Raw genomic sequence first — 6,373 nt, 5'->3', positions numbered from 1 at the left:
GTGTAGTTCTGACATCCCCATTTTGGGACTTAGCCGATTTTTCGTAAAATACCATATGACCCATCAGGGTCCTTTGCTTCATATAAGTTTGCCTTGCTTGGTGTGGTAACATTTGAGTGTAGTTCTGACATCCCCATTTTGGGACTTAGCCGATTTTTCGTAAAATACCATATGACCCATCAGGGTCCTTTGCTTCATATAAGTTTGCCTTGCTTGGTGTGGTAACATTTGAGTGTAGTTCTGACATCCCCATTTTGGGACTTAGCCGATTTTTCGTAAAATACCATATGACCCATCAGGGTCCTTTGCTTCATATAAGTTTGCCTTGCTTGGTGTGGTAACATTTGAGTGTAGTTCTGACATCCCCATTTTGGGACTTAGCCGATTTTTCGTAAAATACCATATGACCCATCAGGGTCCTTTGCTTCATATAAGTTTGCCTTGCTTGGTGTGGTAACATTTGAGTGTAGTTCTGACATCCCCATTTTGGGACTTAGCCGATTTTTCGTAAAATACCATATGACCCATCAGGGTCCTTTGCTTCATATAAGTTTGCCTTGCTTGGTGTGGTAACATTTGAGTGTAGTTCTGACATCCCCATTTTGGGACTTAGCCGATTTTTCGTAAAATACCATATGACCCATCAGGGTCCTTTGCTTCATATAAGTTTGCCTTGCTTGGTGTGGTAACATTTGAGTGTAGTTCTGACATCCCCATTTTGGGACTTAGCCGATTTTTCGTAAAATACCATATGACCCATCAGGGTCCTTTGCTTCATATAAGTTTGCCTTGCTTGGTGTGGTAACATTTGAGTGTAGTTCTGACATCCCCATTTTGGGACTTAGCCGATTTTTCGTAAAATACCATATGACCCATCAGGGTCCTTTGCTTCATATAAGTTTGCCTTGCTTGGTGTGGTAACATTTGAGTGTAGTTCTGACATCCCCATTTTGGGACTTAGCCGATTTTTCGTAAAATACCATATGACCCATCAGGGTCCTTTGCTTCATATAAGTTTGCCTTGCTTGGTGTGGTAACATTTGAGTGTAGTTCTGACATCCCCATTTTGGGACTTAGCCGATTTTTCGTAAAATACCATATGACCCATCAGGGTCCTTTGCTTCATATAAGTTTGCCTTGCTTGGTATGGTAACATTTGAGTGTAGTTCTGACATCATCATTTTGGGACTTAGCCGATTTTTCGTAAAATACCATATGACCCATATGGGTCCTTTGCTTCATATAAGTTTGCCTTGCTTGGTGTGGTAACTTTTTAGTGTAGTTCTGACATCCCCATTTTGGGACTTAGCCGATTTTTCGTAAAATACCATATGACCCATCAGGGTCCTTGCCTTCATATAAGTTTGCCTTGCTTGGTGTGGTAACATTTGAGTGTAGTTCTGACATCCCCATTTTGGGACTTAGCCGATTTTTCGATCAATACCATATGACCCATCAGGGTCCTTTGCTTCATATAAGTTTGCCTTGCTTGGTGTGGTAACATTTGAGTGTAGTTCTGACATCATCATTTTGGGACTTAGCCGATTTTTCGTAAATTACCATATGACCCATCAGGGTCCTTGCCTTCATATAAGTTTGCCTTGCTTGGTGTGGTAACACATGAGTGTAGTTCTGACATCCCCATTTTGGGACTTAGCCGATTTTTCGTAAAATACCATATGACCCATCAGGGTCCTTTCCTTCATATAAGTTTGCCTTGCTTGATGTGGTAACATTTGAGTGTAGTTCAGACATCCCCATTTTGGGACTTAGCCGATTTTTCGATCCATACCATATGACCCATCAGGGTCCTTGCCTTCATATAAGTTTGCCTTGCTTGGTGTGGTAACATTTTAGTGTAGTTCTGACATCATCATTTTGGGACTTAGCCGATTTTTCGTAAAATACCATATGACCCATATGGGTCCTTTGCTTCATATAAGTTTGCCTTGCTTGGTGTGGTAACTTTTTAGTGTAGTTCTGACATCCCCATTTTGGGACTTAGCCGATTTTTCGATCCATCCTATATGACCCATCAGGGTCCTTTTTCTTCATATAAGTTTCCCAAGACTTAGTGCTTTTTACCTTTGGACACCAATATCACCCTTACGGGTTTCTTTGATCTTCTCACTTTGTATTGACCAAATGTAGGTCTTGCCATGCCAAACATATAATTGTTCTACACCAAGTCTCTATCTCGTACCGCCAGCTCGGTACATTCGATCAACCTGCCCTTAAGGCACCCGGGACTTAGCCATTTTTTCACATTTTTCATGATTTTGAGGCAACTTTTCTCGACTTTGTCACCTTATATCACCAAGATCCTTTCCCTTTAGCGCTTCACTCTGTTCGTATGATATTTAGCGCTGACTATCACCTTTCTATCGCTGACCTCAACTTCTTATTCGGTGCCATAGAGCCAGAGATATTTGGTGTATGCTGTTATAAGGGAAGTTTGTCACTTTTTCAAAGGCCCACTTTGGGACGCCCATATCTCACCTTCACGTATCTTCGATCTTCTTGTCGTCTATGGACGAAACTTAGGTCTTGTCTTGGCCAACTTATAAATGTTCTACGGCCAAGCCGTATCTCTTACCGCCAGCCCGGTATTTTTGGACATAGTCGGATTTTCGCCTCTCGTGGTAACAATTTCTGACTTTGACTCACAATAACACCCGAACGGTCACATGCTAGCGCTTTGCTTGGTAGGAATTATAGTTAGCGCTACCTTTTCTCTTTCTATCGATACCTTGTTCGTTCCATTCCATGCAATACAGCCGAAGTTATGATGTTTCCCGTTTTCCATATCATGTGGAGCTTATGCTCTGGGAAAACCATCTAACACCTGTACCACCCTTTTGGGTACCACCGATCTCGACACTATGTTCGGGTCAAATATAGGTTATAACATGCCCAACTTATAATTATTCTACACCAAGTCTCTATCTCTTACCGCCTGCTCGGTATTTTACTCGTAAGTCCAATTTTCACAACTTGTACTTTTTGGCCCAATGTACTCGAGTTTCAATTTTGGTAACATTTTTCGACTTTGACACTTAATAACTTCCAAATCATGCTAGTTAGCGCTTTGCTTTCTTCTAGTCGTATCTAGCGCTGGGTGTTACCTTTCCAAAACATATCCTAGCTTAACAATCCATGCCATACAGCCGGAGCTATACGGTGCACAAGTCAAATCCATTTTAGCCATGTTTCATTTTTGCCAATTTTTGACCACTCGTATCACCCTTCCAGAGTGGTCCGATCTTCTCGCTGTCTATGGACGACTTTTAGGTCTCGTAGAGGCAAACTTATAAGTATTCTACGTCAACCCGCTATCTCTTACCGCCTGCTCGGTATTCTTGGTCTTGTGTGATTTTTGGAAATTTTGGTATTATTTTTCCACTTTGTCGCTTAATAACTCAGTTTTGCTCAACACTTAGCGCTTCGGTTGTTTGGGATTATAGTTAGCGCTCGGTTCGACCTTTCCAACACTGATCTTAGCTTGTCGATCCGTTCCATACAGCCTGAGTTATTCGCGATACCGTGTTTCAACCCATTTCTCAAGTCTCGTTTTGGTCCAACTTTGAACCAGCCATATCACCCTGATGGCTACCTCCGATCTTCTCGCTCTATATTGGCCAAAGTTAGGTCTTGTGGTAACGTACTTATGATTGTTCTACGCCGTGTTCGTAGCTCTTATCGTTCGCCCGCTATTTTCGATCATAAGGTGAATTTTCGCCTCTAAACCACCATTTTTCACCTTTGCCCTCTAATATGACCGACTTGCTCAACACCTAGCGCTTCGCTTGGTAGGACACATAGCTAGCGCTCGTCAAGACCTTTCCAACGCATATCCAAGCTTTCCGATCCGAGCCATACAGCCTGAGCTATAGGCGATACCGTTTTTCCCATTTTCTTGGTCACATGCACTTTAGGGTACCCCTTTTTGCCTTTGACCCTTAATACCTCCTCCGGGTCACTAGTAGGCGCTTAGCTTGGTAGGATACATAGCTAGAGCAGGCCTTCACCTTTCCAAAACTGCCTCAAGTGTATCGATCCGACATCTAGAACCAAAGTTATGGTCATTCCCATCATGCTCTACTTTCATGGTCAACCTCCACCAAGCACACCTAGGTTGGACCAACTTTCACCAACTCATCTCGAACCCCAAATTTGCTTCGACCTACTAGGTTTCCCTAGTAAAGTGGTCAAAACATCCATTACAACACGACTGGTCTTTCTGGTGGTCGACCTAGGCGACTTTGTTCGACGACCACCACCCCATGGAACTAAAAGACGTCCCTTGATACGGACCACCGATACATTTTCCGGCCTGTCTAAACTACACTCATCGAAATTTTTTTGGGTCCCCACCGTCATACAAGTTTCCCTAGGTCAAGTTTTTCTTCCGGATCGGCCGCGGACCTCACTTTTCATTATCTAGGGAGGCCATAGGGCCCCAAAAGGGGTTTTTTAAAATTTTCGACACTTTCGACTTTGGTCGGATTTTTTCCGATTTTGGTCCGACCTAGGGACTTGGTGGTCCAAGGAGCCTCGGGACCAAACTTTTTTCTCAGGGGTCCCTACCTCCATACAACTTTGCCTAGGTAAATTTTTTGTTCCAAATCGACCGCGGATTTCACTTTTCAATATCTGGGGCTCGTGTAGAGTCCGAATATGAGGTTTTCTCATTTTTCGACATTTTCGACTTTTTTCGACTTTTTTCGGGATTTTCGACCTAGGGGTCCGCCGAACAAATTTTGGGTCAAAAATTTTTATTGAGCTAGTCGAAAGTACGCAAAAAGATAAGACTTTTTGCCGAAGACACCATGCCCCGGAACCGACTCCTTCCCCTTCAAAATAGGGGACAAACGTGATTTTTGAAACTTTTCCTTAGGGAGCCCAAGACTTAGAAAATTTTCAAATTCTCGATTTTTCGATTGCGAGCTAGCGCTTTGCGGTCTTCGGCAATGTTGTAGATCTCGACGAGATAAAACTTTTTGGTCAAGGGACATTTTGCCCTCCGACCCCTCCTTCCCCCCGCAAATCGCCCCACAAAGTGCAATTTTTGCATTTTCACCTCTTTGCATGCACTGTTCGGCCCAAATGGCCACTTTCTATGGGTCTGAGCGCTTTGCGGTCTTCGGCAAACTTTTAGAGCGTACCAAGCCCTAATTATAATTACTCTACACCACCTTCGTACCTCTTCATCCCTGGCCGCTATTCGCGTACCAAGGTAATTTTTGTTCATTTTGTCAACATTTTTCATCTTTGACTGCTTATATCGGATTTGCCATGAACCGATAGCGCTTCGCTGTGTTCTAACGTAAGTTAGTACTACTCAATACCTTTCCAAATCATGTCTTAGATTGTCATTTGCTTGCTTACAGCCGGAGCTATGAGTGATACCGTAAAAAGTACCGAAACTTGGAAAAATCCTTGGATCGACCATATCCCCCCTTTGGGGGCCAGATATCGAAAAAAGTTCTGATTCAAAAAGTTGCGCCTTAACGTGTTCTAGTTATGCCTAGAACATTTCACTTCGCTAGCTGGCCTGCAACTTAGCCGTAATTGGGATTTTAGGGTGTTCATGGAGGGCCCATTTCCTGCGACTTGGTATCTTTTGGGCCCTATGTTTCTCTAATATCTCCACGAGTTTTCCAGGTAGCCTTCTCATACTTTCAGGGTGCCTAGAACACCTCAAGACCTTTCCAACGCTATGCCGTTTGCCTCGCTCGGACATCTACAGCCGAAGTTATTCGAGGTACACGGTACCTTACCCTGTTTTCTCAGTACTTGGTCGAAAATTTCGATCAGCCATATGACCGACTTGGACAACCCTGAGCGGGTTGGCCCCATATAACTAAACTTTTGTCTCTTGTAGGCAAACTTATAAATGTTCTACGTCAACTCGCTATCTCGTACCGCCTTGACGGTATACTTGGTCCAAGGGCCATTTCCAGCGACTTGGTCGCTATTTCGCACTAAGTTTCGCTAATACCTTCGTCCGTGGACATGGTGATTTTTTGTTCGTATTTTTCCTTGATAGTCCCACTCAAGACTATTCCATACCAGAGCCAAGCGTCCCGCTAAGTGCCATACAGCCTGAGCAGTAATTCATGAAAGGTACCTCTACCAGTTTTTGCCATACTTGGGTACAAACTTTGTATCGCCCATATCTCCACTTTGGAGGCCAGCCAGCACCTTTGCCCCATATACTTTTTTCTTGGTCATACCATGCACTAAATATAATTGTTCTACGCCAACTTGCTATCTCTTCTCTAACTTGCCGTTATTCTTGGTCCAAGTCCCATTTCATTCGTTTTCGGACCCATTTTGCTATATGTTTCACTAATAGCTTCGGCCATGGACA

Source organism: Anopheles ziemanni (assembly GCF_943734765.1).
Source record: "Anopheles ziemanni chromosome X unlocalized genomic scaffold, idAnoZiCoDA_A2_x.2 X_unloc_68, whole genome shotgun sequence".
Taxonomy (NCBI): domain Eukaryota; kingdom Metazoa; phylum Arthropoda; class Insecta; order Diptera; family Culicidae; genus Anopheles; species Anopheles ziemanni.
The sequence above is the reverse complement of the archived record's forward strand: the minus strand, read 5'-3'. Positions refer to the sequence as shown.